Raw genomic sequence first — 20899 nt, forward strand, 5'->3', positions numbered from 1 at the left:
TCTCTGTTTTTTCTGACACTCTCCCTCGTACGCCTCGCGAGGGGGCTGGACAGGTGCGTGAGAAAGCGCTTCCCTTGGTCGTCGCGAGGCACCCTCGTTCGAGCTCATGACTAGTGCACCCCTTTTTAAGTCCGTGCCCCAAGGGTACAACAACGTGGTGCGCTGGGCCACGACCGGCCACGCTTGGGGCCTTGAGCAAGGAAGAATAAGGGCTTCTTAATGAATTTTTGTAGTATCTCGATGCCCCCCAAGTCCGCAGCAGGGAGGTCTCATCAGGTGCTGGGAGATGCGCGCCTCACGAGGTGCTGGGAGATGTGTGCCTCACGAGGTGGAATCTACTCCAGACACACCGAGCTAAGTTATGTTTACATGCTTACATAAAGCACTGATGCCACAACACAACTCAGAAGTGATAAACACGACAAAAGGCAAGAAAAGTGTTACGGTTCATCATACGCCCCCGTGGGGCCCCATACTTGTTTCTTGCGATGCAGGAAGGAAAAAGAGAGGGAAACATGCAAAAGCGACTACTCCCGAGAATCAGCTCCCAGCGCTCCCCCAAACTCAGCAAGAGCCCTCCTTGCGCTTCACTGGGGCGCGACGACGGGACGACCCATCGCCGTCCTCGAAGTGAGTGCGGTGACGGGGCGATTGGTCGTAGTCGCCGCTGCTGGAGCTTTCGCCGGAGGAGGAGCCGCCAGTGCTGGACGAGTCGCGGCCATCACCGAGGGTGAGCTTGCCCTCGTCCTCGACGCGGCCGTTGCCAAGGCCAAACACTTCGTCACCGTCGCTGTCTTCGGGGCAGCACCCAGCGCTGCGACCATCTTCCCGAACACCCTCACGAAGAGGGTCGCGTCGCCGTCGTACTTTAAGTGGAGGGTGCACCGCCTACTCAGACCGCGAGCGTGGGCAAACGTCTGCTAGCCGCGGGCCAGGGCTACGTTGCCCGCGACAGAGATCTCCACCGCGATCAACGAGGCCTTGCTGCAGCAGCCGTCCGCCTGCAGCCAGAGGCCGCAGGGACCCGTGGTCACCAGCTCACTGGCAAAGGAGCGCGGAAGCTGGAGCCAGGTGCCGGTCGGGTTCTCTGACTACACGACGAACTCCGGCAGCACCTCCACCGAGTGGAAGCGTGGCCGGGGAGGCCTAGCAACCACGGCGCACCTCCCCTTGTCGACGGGACCACCACACCCCAAGCTGCTTCCACCAGGAGGAGAAACGCCGCCTCAGGAGCCCGGAGCAGCACCGGACCCCAAAGAGACTCGTCCTCGCCCGCAAGGAACCACAGCAGATGTCGCGGTGTGCTTACGAGGGCGACCGCGCCCCCCTCTTGGGCGGAGGAGAGCCGGGCCCCTCTTGGCGAGCCTTCCCTTTCTCCACGGCCGAGAACCTCTTCGTTGGCGCCATGGGTGTCGCTACTAGCAGTGAAACAAGGAGCAAGGAAGAAGAAGCAAGCGGAACGGAGGAAGAGATGGGCAACGGGGGCTCCGCCCCCCTCCTCATTTATAGCAGGACGAGGCCAACCGACGACCCCCACGATCACAGGTAATGATGGCTTTTCTGCATGCACCAGGGACTCGTCAAGTCGGGCAGTTGCCGAGGCAGTGTGGGGAAGCGGAGACACCCACGTCCTGTCAGTCGCCACACATCAATTAACGCCGCAGGCGGTTGGGGCCTGCGGCGCTCCGCACTTGCCTCTTGGCTTCGCCTCGAAGCCAAGTTCGAGCGCGCCCTGGGCCCGGGGGCTACTGTTGGTGTTCTGGGAACGGGGGTCCCCAGACTTGCCTACCTGCGGCCCACGGTCTGACTCCACTAACAGCCTGGTACAGCCCATCTTCACCAGCAAACACTCAAGACCCTCGCGAGGGGCCAAGCCTCGCGAGGCGGGCGACACAAGACCTCCTCAAGAGCAGCCTCACTGGGCTGGCTCGCGAGGAGCGGAGAGATCAAGGCGAGGGCCACCTTGTGAGGTTCCCGTGACGTGAGCCATGACGACCAAGGCCAGGCGGGCACCAGCGGGCGCAGAGTACTGGTTTCCTCTTTGGTGCTAAAGGAGCAGGCGCAGGTGAGGAGTCCCGAGGCATCAGTCAAAGGTTTCCATATTAGTGCAACGAGACCAAGACCAGCAGGACGGCGGGATGGAGGTCATCGCGGAGCCCACGACGACATCACCACCAGAGCCTTTGGCAAGCGAAGACCACCTTTTGTCAGGATAGCTTGTACTAGTTGTCCCCCTTCAAATTGGCCGTTGTGGGATCCCTTCCCGCCTAATATTTGGGAACAGGACCCGTGCCTCTATAAATAGGACTAGCCACCATTGTAGAAGGCAACTGATCTTGGATCAGATCCATTCCATCCACACACACACAACCTCACCGAGCTCAAGAACACCTCTCCTCAGGAGGTAGTTCTTCCCTTGTACTTGTTCATCCCCAGCCTACAAGGCAACCCACCACACCACACTGGAGTAGGGTATTACAACACATCGGTGGTCCGAACCTGTATAAACTCTTGTGTCCCTTGTTCTTCGGGTTCGGCGAGCTATGCTTTGAGATCGTGGTGAGAGCGTGAGCTAGGGGGAGAGAGATCTTCGTTCGCACCCCGGAGTTCGGACCTCAAGGGTTTTGCCGGAACCCGTAATCCGACAGGCACGTTCTGATGGCTTTCTCCACGAATGAAGAGTGGGTGGAGGGGTATTTATAGCCTCCACACAAAATCTAACCGTTACACACAATTCACCAAACTCGATGGGACCAAATCATGAAACTCGGTCAGACCGATTTAGTTCAAAATGTCAATGTTAGGCTTTTCAGTGGGACCGACATGTCAAGTCGGTGGGACCGGTTTCATCAGGGTTAGGGCATAACGTAATCTCGGTGAGACCGATCACATAAACTCGGTAGGACCGATTTCTGTAATAGGCAAACAGAGAGTTGGTCAGCCAAACTCGGTGGGACTGAATCGCTCATTTTGGTGAGACTGTCGAGGAAACGACACCTATGGGATCACTGAAATCCCTTCAACGGTTGGCGGGCGTGGGGTTGTGAGAAGAGCAGGTTTAGGAGCTAGCACAAAGATCGTTTACCCATGTTCAGGCCGCGAGGATGTGTAATACCCTAGTCCTGCTTTGGTGTGTATTTCAGAGTGTTCTTGAGCTCTCGAACTAGCTACGGTGGCTGCGTAGTTCCAAAGAGCCGAATCCTTCTCCAATATGCCTCGGGCCTCCTTTTATAGTCGAAAAGGGGTTGCCACAGTGGCACACAGGAGGTGGAAAGGTCTACAGTGCGCGAGCTTATCGCCCGACATTACGGGACAAAGCGCATTAAATGCACTACTTAGGTGTCCATTAGCTTTATCGGGGACGGGAACGAGGCCCGTCTCGGCCGTCACCGCTCCGCCTCGCTTTGACACGCGCCCAGGCCAGTGATGTGGGCAGCGCCATGTAGGCAGGCAGGCTGCTGAGGTGGCGCGGTGGCAGGGCCTTCACGAAGATCTGCATGCCACCACACAGGTGCTTGCTGAGTTCGTTTGGAAGCCGCATGTTGCCACGCAGGTACCTGCCCAGCTGGTTGGGCTGGCAGCTGTATGCGAACGGCGGCGGGGTCTTGGTTGATGTGGGCCTGGCTGTGGACCCGTAGGCGTCCTCGTCAAGGGTCTTGCCGAGGCCCCGGCAAGGGTCTTGCCGCGGTAGCATGGTTGTCCCCGGCAAGCATCTCGTCGTGGGTCTTGTGGATCTCCTCGGCAAGGATCTTGCTGAGGATCGTCGTCTTCTAGTCCTCATCTGATCTTGCGTATTCATGATCTTGACAAAGATCTGCATGCCACCACGGAGGTGCCTCCCGAGCCTTGGTTCCGATGTAGTTGTTGGCGGTGTTTGGAACTCCTGGGCTCAAGGGTGGCTCGCTCTGCTGGTGTTGGGCCAGTTGCCCCAGCAAGGCTCTTGCCGGGGCCGTAGAGGTCGCCCCGGCAAGGGTTTTGTCGGGGGAGTCCACCTCGCCCCTTTGCTCTTTGTGTCTCTGGTCTTGGCGTTGCCTTCTTTGTCTCGTGCTTCGGTTTCCCTCCGGCTTCCCTCCTCTGCCTTGTTAAGTGTGGCCTCGGGCGCGGCTCTGACTGCCCGTGCACAAGTAAAGGGGTCAAAAGGAGAGCCCCTACTTTTGTACACCGACAAGAGCCCCCGGGCATGGGCCACACATAAGCGCGACGCGTTGTTGGGCTAGGCCCAGAACGGTGCGTGGGCAGGTGGGGCGGATTTTACCATAGTAACTTTTCGTGCGCTGCGCTTCCCCACGACCCGCGTTGAACGCGCGACATGGAGGGTCGTGCGTGACATGGGGGTCATGCATGGGGCGGTTCCCGCATGCATGCATCACATCGTGGTAAAGAGGCGGCTCGCGCCTTCCCCATAAAAAGAGGGAGGCACAGAGGCGCGACTCATTTACTTGGGCGGACTCGGGTCATGGTCTTCAAGGCGTCCGTGCCCCACGATCACGGGGTGGGGAACGGTCGCCTCACCCGTCCCCTCAATTCTACTTGCTCGCCATGTGTCCCCCATGCAGGTGGCAGGCGGTGGAGGCGGGAAACCGGGCCGTCGCTGATTGGGGCAGCGGGTCGGTCTCGATTCCCTGCGCCCCGATGGCTGGATTGGTTGAGCGGGGCGGCCAAGCCCCGACCCCGCCTCTTTATAAGAAGGGGGAGGGGGATGGCATCCCACATCCTCTAATCATATGTCTCCATTCACTTCGGCTCCTTTCTTCCATCTGTCATGGTGAGAGGAGGCGCCGACACTTCAACGGTGGCGGCGAGGGTTGCTGCTCGACAGCGCGTCCCTCCTTCCCAAGAGCTCACGGCGGCGGAGCCGACCATGAGAGGAAGGGGGAGGGGGCGAGGCCGAGGTCGTCGTGGTTCTCGGGGAAGAGGGTGACGGGGCGGCGCACCGGCCTTGCCTCCACCAGCGGTGCCTCCCCCAATGGAGGGCCACGTCGGGGACCAACCCCGCGAGTTCTTCATCAGGCTGCGCCGGCCATCGTGTCGCCGTCTCCGTCTCCCTACCCCATTTTCTTGGGAGATGGAGCTCGATCCACCCCAGACCCTCAGATTGCACATGAGGGGCTGCAGGAACGGCGGCACGCGGGTCGACGTCGACTTCCCCGCTCCTCACGTCATGTACCTCCGTCGCGGATGGCAGACGTTTGCTGCATCCACAACCTAACGGCGGGGCTCGTTCTCTACTTCAAGTTAATGGATGACGGCCTGCTCTCTGTCAAGGTCTTTGGAGATCTTGGAACTCGCCTGAAGTGCTACCTGGAGAGCTCCTCCGACGATGAAGATTCCTCCTCAAGCGGGAGTGACGAGGAGGACAGCGACAGCGATGACGAGGGCGTCGAGCGGCGGAACGCCGACCCCGACTGACCACGTCGCCCCTCCCACGACCACACGCCCTGCCGAGGGCCTTCCTTGTCAAGCTCTCCATCGGCGCGTTCCCCGTCGTCTCCTCGGGCGGCTGGCATAGGAGGGGTGAGGAAGGCGAAGAAGGCGGGTGGTGGCCATCAAGTTGGAGTACGCGGGCACCGATGCCTTCGTCGCGTATTGTCGGACCGCTGCCTCATCTTCCAGCTCCCCTCCCGGCACCGAGATGTCCTCTTGGTGCCTTCCGCTTCTCGTACCTCGCCTAGGCGCTCCTTTTGACCTCCTGCTACCTTGTTCCATCTTCTGAGGAGAGGGGCAAGAAAGGGATTACGGGCATTTTATCTCTTTTTAGTTTGTAAACCTGCGGGCACTTGTTAGATTTAAAACTTGTAATCCCCTTGCTCATGTTTTTATCCCGTATGAACTGTACCTGTATGAGACGTTTCTAAAGAAAAAGGGTGCATGTCGGGTTCTTTGTGCGTGAGCGAGGCCCATGCCAAGGAGTGAATCCTTGTTATTTTCAAGATAAACATTGAAGCCCGGCAACAGGCCTTGCCGTCCCCTTACTTCAGCCGACCATTCTCACGCTCTTGGCGGTGGCAGGGCGAAATAGAGTTAGGCCCGTCGTTTATCCCCTCACCACCGCGACTATGACCCGGTTCCAACCCATGGACTTGGTTACAGGAGAAACAGGGGGAACACGGTGGTCTAGGAGCAAAATGAGGTTTCATACGCCCCAACTACGTACGGAAATGTACAACAGAGGATGAAAGACTTATCTGAATCTGCAGCCCCCAGCAGCCTTGGCTTGCCGTGGTTGGATTCTTGTATCAGCAGCCCCCGGCAACCTCGGCTTGCCAAGGCCAGAGCGTCGGCTTGTTTCCTTTCTTCCAAACGGCTCAGCAGAAGTGTCCCTGTACCCTGCGAACCAAAGAGGACGAAAAGGAACAGAGAAACGCACACTCGACCTCTATGCTAGGGGTTAGTCGCCGCTAAGCACTATCAACCCTAACCGAGGGAGAGACTTAACCTAGCATGCATGCTAAAACTTAGGGCGTCAGCGCTTCATTTATTTATGCTCAGGGTCTGCGCCTGGCTTTGTACAAAGGGTTATATGCCTCGCCGGAAAGGCTTGTACAAAAGGTGGTTTGCCGGGAGGCCCGGCAACCGCGACTTATGGGTGAAACTTGCGAAGATGTTCAATGTTCCAGGAGTTGCTCACTGGTATAGCATCTTCGGTCTCCAGGCGGACTGCGCCGGGCCTGGTGACTCGTATTACCCAATAAGGGCCTTCCCACTTTGGCGTCAACTTGTTGGAATTCTTGGCCGATTGAACGCGCCGAAGAACAAGGTCGCCTTCCTCAAAGCTTCGGGCATGAACCTTGCGGCTATGGTAGCGGTGCAAGGCTTGCTGGTAGCGCGCTGCTCTCACAGCCGCCCGAAGACGATCTTCCTCAAGGAGTATTGCGTCATCTTGACGCAACTGCTCTTGCTCAAGCTCGTCATAAGCGAGCACTCGAGGTGACCCATATGTGAGCGTGGGGAGAACTGCTTCTGCCCCGTATACCAGGGCAAAGGGTGTCTGGCCGGTGGCTCGATTTGGCATCGTTTTGATCGACCAAAGAACCGCTGGCAACTCATCAATCCAGCGCCTTCCGCTCTAGTGTAGCCTGTCAAAAGTCTTGGTCCTCAGGCCTCGCAGTACTTCAACATTTGCCCTCTCCGCCTGGCCGTTGCTCCGTGGGTGTGCCATGGAAGCGAAACAGACCTTGCTGTCGAGGTCCTGAATGTACTGCATGAATGTGTGGCTTGTGAACTGCGTGCCATTGTCGGTGATGACTTTGTTTGGCACACCAAAACGGCAGACTAGCCCCTTGAAGAACTTGACAGCTGACTGTGTTGTCACCTTCCTCACCGCTTCCACCTCCGGCCACTTTGTGAACTTCTCGATTGCAACGTACAAGTACTCAAAGGCTCCGACGGCGCGGGGGAAAGGGCCTAGTATGTCGAGCCCCAGACCGAAAATGGCCAGGAGAGAGGAATTGTCTGAAGGGCTTGGGCTGGTTGATGAAGCTTCTTCGAATGGAACTGACATGCTTCACACTTGGTTACTAATGTCGTTGCATCCTGGAGGGCAGTGGGCCAGAAGAAACCTTGTCAGAACGCCTTGCCGGCAAGGGCCCTCGACCCTATGTGGGAGCCACATATGCCTCCGTGTATCTCCGCCAACAGCCCCAGTCCTTCCTCCCGGGGGATGCACTTTAATTTCACACCGTTCGGTCTTTTCCTGTACAGGACGTCATCGACGAACTGATACATAGCAGACCGACGGGCTACTTTCTCCGCTTCTTCCTGCTCCTCAGGAAGCTCCCCTGTTTGGAGGAATCAGATGGTATGCTGTGCCCATGCCGGAGCCTGGGGCTCGACGGCAAGGACTAAATGCATTTCTTCTGCCATGGGAGCGGCCGTCTCTACGGCCAGGGCTTGACGCCCCGCCGGAGTCAGTTTCTCCTCGGCAGGCTCAGTACCCACGGCAACATCCTTGCCAGCGGCCCCAGGGGGCTCGGCGGGAAAGTACTTGCCGGGGCCTGATTTCCTCCGCTTGTTCTGCTCTGTTGATGGTTCAACGGATGCCTGAGTTAACTGAAGCACAAAAGTACCTGGTTCCATAGGTACCTTGAACGCAGCGCGCTTCAACAGGTAATTAGCGATGTTGTTCTCCACTCGGGGAACGTGCTCCGCTTGTATACCGTCAAAGCGCTCTTCCAGCTTCCTCACCTCATCTACGTAGGCCTCCATCAACGGGCTCTGATAATCTTTGTTGACTTGCCTGACGACAAGCTATGAATCACCTCTGACGATGAGCTTCTTAATCCCGAGGTCCGCCGCGATCCTAAGACCGGCAAGCAACCCCTCGTATTCAATGGTGTTGTTTGTGGACATCTCCCTGGGAAAGTGCATCTGGTTCACATACTTGAGGTGCTCTCCGGTGGGTGCAACAAGCAGCACACCAGCACCGGCGCCATGTAGCGAGAAAGCCCCGTCAAAGTACATGATCCAGTTGCGACTCGCTTCCTTGCCGGGGAGAGTGGTCTCCTGGATCTCTTCATCGGGCATCGAGGTCCATTCTGCTATGAACTCCGCCAGGACTCTGCTCTGGATTGTCGAAGTGCTTTCAAATTTCAAACCAAAGCTCGATAGCTCCAAGGCCCACTCCACAATCCTTCCGGTTGCGTCTGGGTTATGCAATATCCGTTGCAATGGGAGGCGGGTGACGACGGTGATTTCGTGGGCTTGGAAGTAATGACGCAGCTTCCTCGAGGCCATAAGGAGGCCGAAGAGCAATTTCTGCACACCGGGGTACCTCGACCTAGCCCCTTGCAAGAGGGAGCTGACGAAGTAAACCGGGTGCTGCATCATTTTCTTCTTCTGCACCACTTCATTTGGTTGCGCGAGCCCCGTCCTGGTGGCGTCAGGCTCTGCCAGGGGCCTTGCCTTGCCGGCACCAGGCTCCGCCGAGGGGGGCCCTGGCTCGCCATCCGCCAGTCCTGTCGTTGCCACTGCCTCTTCGTCGACCTCCCTCCGTGCCACTAGCGCGACGCTAACCACTTGATTCGTTACCGCTAGCTACATGAGCAATGGCTCTTGTGGTCTGGGCGCAACTAGTATCGGCGTAGAGGAGAGGTATTTATTCAAATCCTGTAGTGCTGCTTCGGCCTCTGGGGTCCATTCCATTGGCCCCGCCTTTTTCAAGATTTTGAAAAAGGGAAGGGCGCGCTCGGCAGACTTGGAGATGAATGTGCTCATGGCGGCAACGCAGCCAGTGAGCCGATGCACATCCTTGATCCGCTTGGGCGCCTCAATTTGCTCAATAGCATTGATCTTGTCTGGGTTTGCCTCGATCCCACGCTGTGACACAAAGAACCCGAGAAGCTTGCCGAACGGAACGCCGAAGACACACTTCTCAGGGTTCAACTTGAGGTTGATCTTGCGCAGGTTTGCAAACGTCTCTTCCAAGTCTTGTACAAGAGTTGCCTTGTCCTTGGTTTTGACCACTATGTCATCCATATAAGCTTCCATATTTCTATGTAGCTGGGGCTCAAAACCAATTTGGACTGCCCTTGCAAACATCGAGCCAGCACTCTTCAACCCGAAAGGCATCCGTAAAAAGCAATACGTACCACATGGGGTGATGAATGATGTCTTCTCTTTGTCTTCTCTTGTCATGAAGATCTGGTGGTAGCCCGAGTAGGCGTCGAGGAATGACAACAGGTCACACCCGGCTGTGGAGTCAACAATCTGGTCGATGCGCCGCAACGGGAAGGGGTCCTTAGGACAAGCCTTATTGATATCTGTGTAATCAATACACAGCCTCCACTTCCCGTTTGCCTTGCGCACCACCACCGGATTGGCTAGCCACGTCGGATGGAGCACTCACTACTAGGAAAAGGCTAATTAGTGGCGCACCTGTTTTGGCCATTAATGGCGCACTATAGGTGCGCCACTATCACCACGCCACTAGTAACAAATACTAATGGCGCATCTCTGGTGCGCCATTAGTATACCAGATAATAGTGGCGCACCACATAGTGCGCCATTACTATGTCCAACGGTGCGCCATTACTAACATTTTTTTTAAAAATCAGACAAATTTTTTTCAAATTTTTTTTCGTTTTTTTCTTAATCTCGGGTCACTATGGCTTAATCTCGGGTCAATATGCTTAATCTCAAGTCAAATCGCATTTCGTGGTCAAACTTCCCGGAAGGTCACCCATCCTCACACCCCAGCACCACCTCACTTAACAGGCACCTGTTGATATATCTATCATATCAATCCTATTAAACCTTGTTGATGTCTAGGACTTTGTTCATGTTCATGAGTGTGATGAAATTTTGAAAAAATATTTCAAACTTCCCGGTCATATTACGTATCATATTTTGAAAAAAAAATCCAAAAAAAATTTTGAAACCAAATTTTTTTTCTGTTACTAGTAGCGCACCTAGCAAATGGTGCGCCACTACTAAGTTTGATTTTTTTTTCATTTTTCCCCCCTCTAGATCTTAAAACCCCGTATCTTCCGTTCTGTTAGGTTTTTGGGGATTCTGAAAATCTTCAACGGGGTTTCCCCGGTTGAATTCGGATGTAACTTTTCAAGTAGATGATTTTTCATATAAAAAACTTTTTAATCCGAGTTCGTATGCAAAAGTTATGCCCATTTTACTAAATTCCAGAGAGATTTTGCAAATAAAGTCAAAATTCATATTTGTAAATTTTCCCAACAACTAGACCACATATCACATGGGAAACTTATTTTATTTTATTTTTTTGACATTTCCATCATTTTCTTTTTTTTTAACTGAAAAGGCGGTCCACGGGGGGGGGGGGGGGGGGCAAAGAAAGTTAGTAATGGCGCACCTTCACAAAGTGCGACATTACTATGTGTATGACTTGGTCAAACCTTGGTCAAAGTTAGTAATGGCGCACTTTGTGTAGGTGCGCCATTACTAAGTTTGACATAGTAATGGCGCACCTATGCAAAGTGCGCCATTACTAAGTTTGACCAAGGTTTGACCCAGTCATACACATAGTAATGGTGCACCTTGTACATGTGCGCCATTATTATGTCAACTAGTAATGGCGCACTATCCCCTGGTGCGCCATTACTAACAATTTTTTTATTTTTTTCAAAACTAGTAATGGCGCACCACACACCAGGTGCGCCATGAGTAATATGTCATTAATGGCGCACCTGTATCTGGTGTGCCACTGCTATATAGCAGTGGCGCACCACATACATGATGCGCCATTAATGTCCATATTAGCTATAGCCCTTTTCCTAGTAGTGACTCCTCTCACCAAGCCTGCCACTTCTAACTTTCTGATCTCCTCTATGATGAACTCCTGTCGTTCCAGAGCTTGCTTCCTAACCTTCTGCTTGATGGGTCGCGCATGGGGACAGACAGCAAGATGGTGCTCAATCACTTCCTTGGGAACGCCCGGGATGTCGGATTCTTGCCATGCAAACACATCGACATTCGCCGGCAGGAAAGTGACGAGCGCGCTTTCCTATTTGCTGTCGAGGGTGGAGCTTATGGTGAAAGCCCCTCCCGTGCCATCCTCCTTGACAGACGCCTTCTTGGTCTCTGGCGGTGCAGCTCTGGACTTCTTGCTCTTGCCAGTGGAGCTCTCTGGCACGTCCTCGACGGTAGCACAACACTCCGAAGAGGTGCGCTTACCGGAGTGGGTGCGAGAGGCCTTGTCGGTCTTCTTCTTCCCTCCCGGGGCTTCAACGGCAGGAGCAAGTGCCTTGGCAGCAGTTGCTGCAACTGCTTCCCGCTAGAGTAGGTCGGCGCAGATCAGTGCGTCCTTCTTGTCGCAGGGAACGGTGATGATGGTCATCGGCCTAGGCATCTTCAGCGTGTTGTAGGGCAAGGGGATCTCGGGTACATCGAAGACAATCCTCTCCGTCCTGTAGTTCAGCTCTCCTCCAAACGTCACAGGTAGCGTGACCTTGCCCTTTGGTTGACTCCTTCCCGGGTTGACCCCTTGAAACGTGCCCATCTCCTTGAGGTCTCCATCAGGAATTTGCAGCCTTTTGATCACAACGGGTGAGATCAAGTTCAGACCGGCCCCACCGTCAACCAGCATCTTGTTCACCTTGAGGTTGCGTATCGTTGGTGAGACCAACAACAGAAAACACCTGACCACAGTTGTGCGATCAGGGTGGTCCTCGGCATCAAAGATGATAGGCGTGCTGGACCACTTTAGCGGCTTCTGAGCGTCGAACGCCGGCTCTACTGCTGTGATCTCACGCGCCCACTGCTTGAGCCGGCGGTGAGAGGTATGCAGCGAGGCACCACCATCGATGCACATGGCCTCCGTAGCCTTCTGGAACTCATGCTCGCTGGACTCGCCGTCCTCGTCATGATCATCGTCTTCCTGCTTCTTGTCGTGGCCCCAAGCGGGCCTCTCTTGCTGGTTATCCTTGCCGCGGCGGCCTCCTTGGCCGCCACGCTTCTTGTCGAACCCTTCAGCACCATCCTGCCCCTTGTCCTTGTCCCGCCTCTCATACTCGGCTCTTTGCTTTTCAGCAAGCAGCTCGACTTGTCGGCAGTTCTTGAGGTCGTGGCCCTTGGTGCGGTGGATCTTGCAATACTGCTTGTCGGAGCCTCCTGGCTTGTCGGCAGCCACCAAGGCCCGGCAAGCGGCGCACCCGGCAATCTCCTTGCTGGGGTCATCTGCCTTGGCCTTCTTGGCAGCGCCGGTGTCATCGGATCCCTCGACGGCAAGCACAGCCTTGCCCTTGCGTTTCCTGTTGCGGCGCCGGCCCTTCTTCGTCGGGACGGCGGTATCTTCGTTTGTAGAGTCGGTTTCCGCGCCGGCGTCCTCACCGGGGTACTTCCTCCCCTCTTCAGCCCGAGCGCATCTATCGGCCAGAACGTAAAGTTCGGCCACATCCTTGACCTTGTTCATCGCCAGCTCTTCACGCATCTTGCGGTTACGCACATTCTGATGGAATGCGCTGATCACAGCGGCGGGATGAACATCTGGGATGTTGTATTACACTCGGCTGAACCTCTGTATGTACTTGCGCAGGTTTTCACCTTCCTTCTGGGGAATGATATGCAAATCACTCGCCTGGCCATGAGCTTGGTGACCTCCAGTGAAGGCACCAAGGAACTCATGACACAGATCTGACTAAGAAGAAATGGAATCCGCCGGCAAGTGCATCAACCAAGACATGACATTGGGTTTCAAGGCCAACGGGAAGTAATTGGCAAGCACCTTGTCGTCACGAGCTCCAGCGGCTTGCATCGCAATGGTGTAGATGCTGAGGAACTCTGACGGATGGGTCTTGTCGTTGTACTTCTCGCCAACATCGGGCTTGAACGTGCGGTGGGACGGCCACTGGAACTGTCGCAGCTCACGAGTAAAGGCTGGGCAACCCACCTCATAAGGTAGGCCGCCGGAGCCTCCCGGCGCTGGGTGGTCCATAGCGGGTCCCGCCCGCTTATCTGACTGGTGGCGTGTATCGCGCCGGCGCTCGATGGTGGTTCGAGCGTCTTCATGGGCTCGCTCCCGAAGAACTTGGTGCTGGTTGCGGTGGGTCCGTGGGTCAAACGACGCTACGGAAATGTTATTGCAAGCGTCGTCACGATGGATCGACACCCGCGGTGGCTGGCGTGGAGGAGGAGAGTGCACCGTAGTTGCAGCACCTCCGGTCCTTCCACCGATGGCATGCAGTGGCTCGACAGAGCGTCGGCCCGAGGGCCCCGCTGGTCACAGTTCATCTTGGTTGGCGACACCAACGAGGCTCCGGATGGTGGCTCTCCACTCGTCGAGCTTTTCCGCAGCGGGAGGGAAGTCGAGGAGCAACTGCGCGCGCCAAAGCTTCTGCCGGCGTGGGCGGCGGCAAAAGCTGCGTGGACCGTGGCGCGCTTCGACTCCTAACCATGTTAGAAGGAGCTCCATCACGGCCCTGCGGTTGTACGCCATTTCCGCCAGCACTTCGGCGGGCATGTTGACTTCCTCTGTCCCGCGACTGATGCACGGGACTCTTCCCACGCCAGCACCCGGGGTCCCCAGCATGGTGGCGCTGCTCGTCGCGCGCACCCTGGGAAGAGCGCATCATGGGCGCCGGCATAGGCGACTTGGAGGTCGCCACGGCGCCCATAGGTGGCACGGCGCCGCCCTTGGAGGGCCCCACGCTGCTTGCGAGGGGCTCGGCTCCGTCTTTTGATTTGGCGGCGGGCGGCCCATCGTCTCGCGCACGAACGACGCTGCTCACCAGGCTCTGGCTGCAAGAGCGATGTTGGTGCTCGTGGGCCGCGCCTCGGGTTCTGTCCGCGACCGGCCCGCTGCTCGCGCGCACCGGGGTCGGCCGTCCGGCTTCGGATGAACCGATCACCATGATCGTCTTCTTCTTGGGAGCCATGGGGATGAAGTACTGCTAGGCTAACCGCTAGACCAGATTTTCACAACTGCGCCCCCTGCCTGGCGCGCCAAAGATGTCGGGGAAACGACACCTATGGGATCACTGGAATCCCTTCTACGGTTGACGGGCGCGGGGTTGTGAGGAGAGCAGTTTAGGAGCTAGCACAAAGATCGTTTACCCAGGTTCGGGCCGCGAGGATGCGTAATACCCTAGTCCTGCTTTGGTGTGTATTTCAGAGTGTTCTTGAGCTCTCGAACTAGCTACGGTGGCTGCGTAGTTCCAAAGAGCCGAATCCTTCTCCAGTATGCCTCGGGCCTTCTTTTATAGTCGAAAAGGGGTTGCCACAGTGGCACACGGGAGGTGGAAAGGTGTACAGTGCGCGAGCTTATCGCCCGGCATTACGGGACAAAGCGCATTAAATGCGCTACTTAGGTGTCCATTAGCTTTATCGGGGACGGGAACGAGGCCCGTCGCCACTCCGCCTCGCTTCGACACGCGCCCAGGCCAGCAATGTAGGCAGCGCCATGTAGGCAGGCAGGCTGCTGAGGTGGCGCGGTGGCAGGGCCTTCACGAAGATCTACATGCCACCACGTAGGTGCTTGCTGAGTTGGTCTGGAAGCCGCATGTTGCCACGCAGGTGCCCGCCCACCTGGTTGGGTTGGCAGCTGTATGCGAACAGCGGCGGAGTCTTGGTTGATGCGGGCCTGGCTATGGACCCGCGGGCGTCCTCGGCAAGGGTCTTGCCGTGGCCCTGGCAAGGGTCTTGCTGCGGTAGCATGGTTGTCCCCAGCAAGGATCTCGTCGGGGGTCTTGTGGATCTCCTCGCCAAGGATCTTGCCGAGGATCGTCGTGTTCTAGTCCTCATCTGATCTTGTGTATTCATGATCTTGACAAAGATCTGCATGCCACCACGCACGTGCCTCCCGAGCCTTGGTTCCGATGTAGTTGTTGGCGGTGTTTGGAACTCCTAGGCTCAAGGGTGGCTCGCTCTGCTGGTGTTGGGCCGGTTGTCCCGGCAAGGCTCTTGCCGGTGCCCCGGAGGTCGCCCCGGCAAGGGTCTTGCCGGGGGAGTCCACCTCGCCCCTTTGCTCTTTGTGTCTCTGGTCTTGGCATTGCCTTGTTTGTCTCGTGCTTCTGTTTCCATCCGGCTTCCCTCCTCTGCCTTGTTAAGTGTGGCCGCGGGCGCGGCTCTGACTGCCCGTGCACAAGTAAAGGGGTCAAAAGGAGAGCCCCTGCTTTTGTACACCGACAGAGACCGACGAAAGGGAAACAGAGAGTTTGCATTGCGAACTCGATGGGACTGATCGCTCATCTCGGTTGGACCGAAACGTTATGAAGGGAAACAGAGAGTTTGCAATCCCATCTTGGTGAGACCGAGATCCCTATCGGTGAGACCGAAATGACTAGGGTTGCTGGCAGTGGCTATGTCAAATGAACTCGGTGGCGCCGGATAGATCAAATTTGTAGGGCCGAGTGACTTTTAGTTTGGGACATATGTGGATATGTGAAAGTGGTTGAGGGCTTTTGGAGCATATCACTAAGAATTTTGAGCAAGCAAGCCATTAGGCAACACCTCATCCCCTTTTAATAGTATTGGCTTTCCCTATGGACTCAGTGTGATCTTGGATCACTAAAATGAAAATGTAGAGTCTTGAGCTTGAGCCGATATGAGTCCTTAGCATTTTGAGGGGTCCACATTCCTAATCCATGCCATGCCAACATTGAACTTTCTGAAATTATCATCTTGAAATAGCATTAGTTCAATGAGCTATATGTTTTTAGTAATTACCAAAACCACCCAGGGATAGTTGCACTTTCAATCTCCCCCTTTTTGGTAATTGATGACAACATATAGATCAAAGCTTCGACAAATGATAATAAGATTGAAATACATCGTCGCATTGAGAAGGATGTGATAAGTAAGAGATCCCCCTAAATTTGTGCATTCTTTAAAATTTGCTTTTGAATGCAAATGCACAATCGATTAGGATCATGGTTTACTCTTCCATGTCACATACATCTTGGTGGAGCGCTCAAAATGATAGAAATTAAAAACAAGCACTCATCACCAAGCAAAGTGAATGATCATATATGGGATATAAAAGATAGTATCATCCAAGCAAACATTAAAGTAGAATATGATCAAACACATGATCATACAAGTATCTCACACACAGACATAAAGAGTATTAAACGAGCTCACACAAAAGTATCAAGCAAATATCAAGAGAGACAAAGAAGCAAAACACTCTCTCTCTCTCGAAGCCTATGATCTATACATTTCTCCCCCTTTGGCAACAAGTTACAAAAAAGATTGAAAATGCATAGTGCTATGCGTCTCTCTAGTCTTGGTCTTCGGGAGGTGGTGTTGAGAGGACTCCAAGGACGAAAGCAACTATAGACGTTGTTGGAGCTGGTGGAGTGGTAACTAGAGGTGGCAGTGAAGTTGTAGCTGCTGGTGCTAAAGCGGTAGCTCTAGTGTCAACCATGGGCACTGTAGCTGATCTCTGACCTCTAGGCACTCTCTGAAAGGCATCTATGGTATCCTTCCCTTTTTTCTTCTCTGCTTCCTCCTGGAGCTGCTCAATAGTTGTCTGCATCTCTGTCACTTTAAGATCAAGATCACAGAACTTAGTTTCAATGATCCTCTCCAAGCTCTCCTGATTCTGAGTTAGGGTAGCCAAGCCCTTCCCAATCCTCAAAGTTGCTTGAATCAGATAAGCAAGCTGATCTTGTTTTGACTTCAGAAACACTTGAGATGCCTCCTCAACACTTGGCATCTTTGCATCCTTCTCAGCCTTTGCCTTCTCTCTCTTTTCTTGTGCTTGCACAGATGTGGGATCATCCTCTTTCATCACAACAGTGTTGTCCTCAAATTCTGGTCTCAAAGGTAAATGCTCCTTGTCCAACAAATAAGTGCATGTGCCCATCTTGGAGTTGATGAGCACCTGAATATGTGGAGCATACCCACAAGATCTCTTCTGATCTGCAGCCGTCCTCTTGATTGTTTCCACAATCAGGCTCATAACCTTGAATTTCTGAGGCACATCAAATATCTCCAGCAAGTTGATTGAACGGCCTCTTATCATCTTGTGATCTCCAGATTTGGGCAACAATGTATGCCTCAATATAGTGTTGATTGTAGCTAGACCAGACAACAAGTAATGTACAGATCCAAACCTATGTGTGGGATATCTTTGTACATATTTGCCATAGAGTTGTGGTCTTTCTTCTTCTTGGCATAGACATCCAAGTCATCTTCATGTTCTGCAGGGGCATTTATCAGCTTTGCCCACTCATCAACAGTTGACTGGTACCTTGTAGCCACAAATATCCATACAATTCTACCATCTGGATAAAAATGAGCAGTGGAGTAGAATTGCATGATGAGTTCATCATTCCACTTTGTCATCTTCTGTCCCACAAACTTGCCAACACCACATGCTCTGAAGCTCTCATGCACACCTGGAAAATGATCTTCATTCTCATCAATGTAATCCCAGTCAGCCCACTTCATATCACAAACTATAGGCTTCTTGTCAAGCAGAATGGTTTCATAGAAATCTTGTTGTTCTTTGTGTGGAACCTGTACTCCACTGCAGTCTTCCTCCTCACAGCATAAGGGTCACTTTGTCTCCAAAGTCTCAGACCTGCATCCTTCCTGATGCTCATATCCTCTGCCACTAGATGTCTGTCATCATGATCTGGAATCTTTGGTTTAAGTTTCCTTAGCACTTGGGCTTCAGCATCTTCTTCTTCCATCTCAGGCACTGAGGCCTTGTTCTTCTCTGCAGCTGGAATGTTCCTAGTGCTCCTCTTGGGCTTTGAAGTCTTTTGAGCTTGAGCAGCAGCTTTGGGGGCAGTCTTGGGCTTTGAAGGAGCAGCCCCAGACTTAATGGCATCCCCCATCAGCTTTTGTGACTTGGGTGCTAGTGCAGCAGCATCTTCCTCTTCTTCATCTTCTACTGGATCTCTGAACATAGATGATCTCCCAATGACTCTGGCAGTGGTCTTCTTAACCCTCTCCTTTCTCTTCTTTCCTTCACCAGCCTCCTTTGGATCAAGTGTGAACTCCATGGTTTCCTGAGTGGAGGCTTTGGCTTTTGGCATAGGAATTCTTTTGCCAGGTGCCTTCTTGTGCAATCCAGGCTTTGTTGCAGCAGCAGTACCATATTCCTTCTTCAGGACTTTCTACTTGGAGCTCACTTCCTCCTCAGTAGCCACATAGTCCTCATCCTCTGAGTCTGAGGTTCTCTTCTTCCTTGATCTAGTGGTTGTCTTGGGCAAATTGCTTGGAGTGCTCCTGCTGCCTTCATCATAGCTGCTAGAGTGACTAGTGCCCTCACTCATGTGCACTTGCTCTTCTGATTTGTTCTGGCTATCACTCTGGTCAGACATACTGGCAAGGCAAACTGACAGCAGACCCTGTGAATAGATATAGATGAAGTAGAGTGGATGAGCATCACAAAGTGCAGAGTTTTTGCAAAATAGATGAGTCAAAAACTTAGTTTTAGTTTTCCACAGAAAGCATTTCGGAGCTACCGATTTGTTAAACTCGGTGACACCGAAGCAATTTTTGGAGTCTAAACTAGTGAACTCGGTCAGACCGAGACATAGTTTGGTGGCTCCGAGATTGCTAGGGTTTCATAGAGAGTTGAACTCGGTTGCACCGATTTGCAACTTTGGTCAGACCGAAATGCAAGTGCAATGGCCTAAGCCAAATCGGTGAGACCGATTTCCGCAACTCGGTCAGTCCGAGATGAGTTCGGCGGAACTCTAACCCTAAATTTTCGAATCAAACCTAACCTAAAGGATGTTTTCTCTGGATAGATTGATTTCATACGTGGTAAAGAACATGGCATTGCATTGTGCTAAGAATCGGAGTAAGGAATTAGCACAAAAGATCAAAATCATACCCTAGTTCGGCGGTGAGTTCGCTACGGCGGCAACAGCGGGGTTGAATCCCGTTGACGGCGACGGAGACTGGCGGCGGGAGGTCGCCGCCGATGAGAAGACGATCCGGAGACCCGAGACGGCAGAGTAGGACACGCACATGATGAAGGGTTTCAAAGAAATTTCCAAAATCTCACCCATCGTTATATATATCCTGACCCTGACGGTGTGACCGAGTGGAACAACTCGGTGGCACCGAGATGCAGAATCGCAAGCGGTTACTGCAACTCGGTGTGACCGAAAAGTTCAAATCAGTTGCACGAAGATTGAAAACCTAGATCAAGTCAGTGAACTAAGTGTGACCGAAGTGGATGAATCGGTCATACCGAAATGCACAGAGAGGTTTTGGAAGTTCAAGTCTATGACGAATCGGGGACTCCGAGTGCTCCTCACACAGAGTGGTTCGAATCTGACTTCATCAAACTTTCTGATGTAGCATGAATAGTGTTTGAGACAAGAAAAGCATAGACAGCTAGAGGAGGTTCTTAGGCATTCTTGTCCATCCACTTGGCAAAAGAGAAAAATCCAAACAATCAAAGCAAAAAGTGGATGTCCTCGAATGAGTAAAATATGCAATCAACATGCTCACAGAATAAAATGGCAAATGAAATATGTAGCAAAACATGCACAAACACTCTAGCATCTATCAAGCAATTGGTGATTACTAGGTCATCTATATATGAGTATATTTACTTAGGAGTCAAATGAGAACATTTGATCATAGGTCATACTCATCGTTTAAGCACAAGTGGGGTTACCACTTTTACATAAAGCATTGTTGTGTTCACACCATTAGAGTTGCTTTAGCTCAATTGATTAGAGTAAAGCTCCCCCTAGATGTGATATCCCCCCTAAGAGGGATGAACTAACCTTGGGTTTTGTCGATGATGACTTCATGTAGATGTTGAAGATGTGGATGCTCAATGTTGATGTAGATCATTTGGAGCAATCCATTGGAGTGAGTTGTACTTTCAATACCTACACGGGTTAGTCCCACAAGGAACAAACAAGGATATCCATAGACATAGAGTGATGTTCACACAGGATGATGTCCATGAAAGCATTAGGTTACCTTGTCCCTTGTCTTACCAACAAGAGGGTTTGTGACTCCTTGAACTAGTGCAAGTTGTAGAAGTTGTTTGCACTTTTCCTTGCCAAAAAGATATGAGTGAAGTATGTTGGCGGAGTCACCCTCAAGAACTCTCTAGTTCTTCTTCTTCGGGATCCACATAATCTTGATGGGAATCCTTGGAGTTGTAGTCATACTTGATGAAGTAGAACTTGATGTAGTCTTGGGAACCCACTTGACCAAGGCCTTAGGAGCTTCTTCAAATGCATCAATCTCCTCTTGAAGCTTGTCCTTGCCTTTTTGCTTGTGGTCTTGTGGTGGAAGATCATCTTGAGCTTGTGTCCCTTGGAAAGAAGTAGGATCATACTTCTCTTGTTGAGGAACAAACTTCGTCTTGGGGTATTGATCTTCTTCCCACTCAACTCCATTAGCATTGAACTTTCGTTCAAAACCAACACCTTGATTCTTCCGGTGCCTTCCTTGCTTGCGTACAATTTCCTCAAATTGCTTACTCCCGGCAAGGCTCTTGTAAACA

This window comes from Aegilops tauschii, chromosome 1 (genome assembly GCF_002575655.3).
Source record: "Aegilops tauschii subsp. strangulata cultivar AL8/78 chromosome 1, Aet v6.0, whole genome shotgun sequence".
NCBI lineage: Eukaryota > Viridiplantae > Streptophyta > Magnoliopsida > Poales > Poaceae > Aegilops > Aegilops tauschii.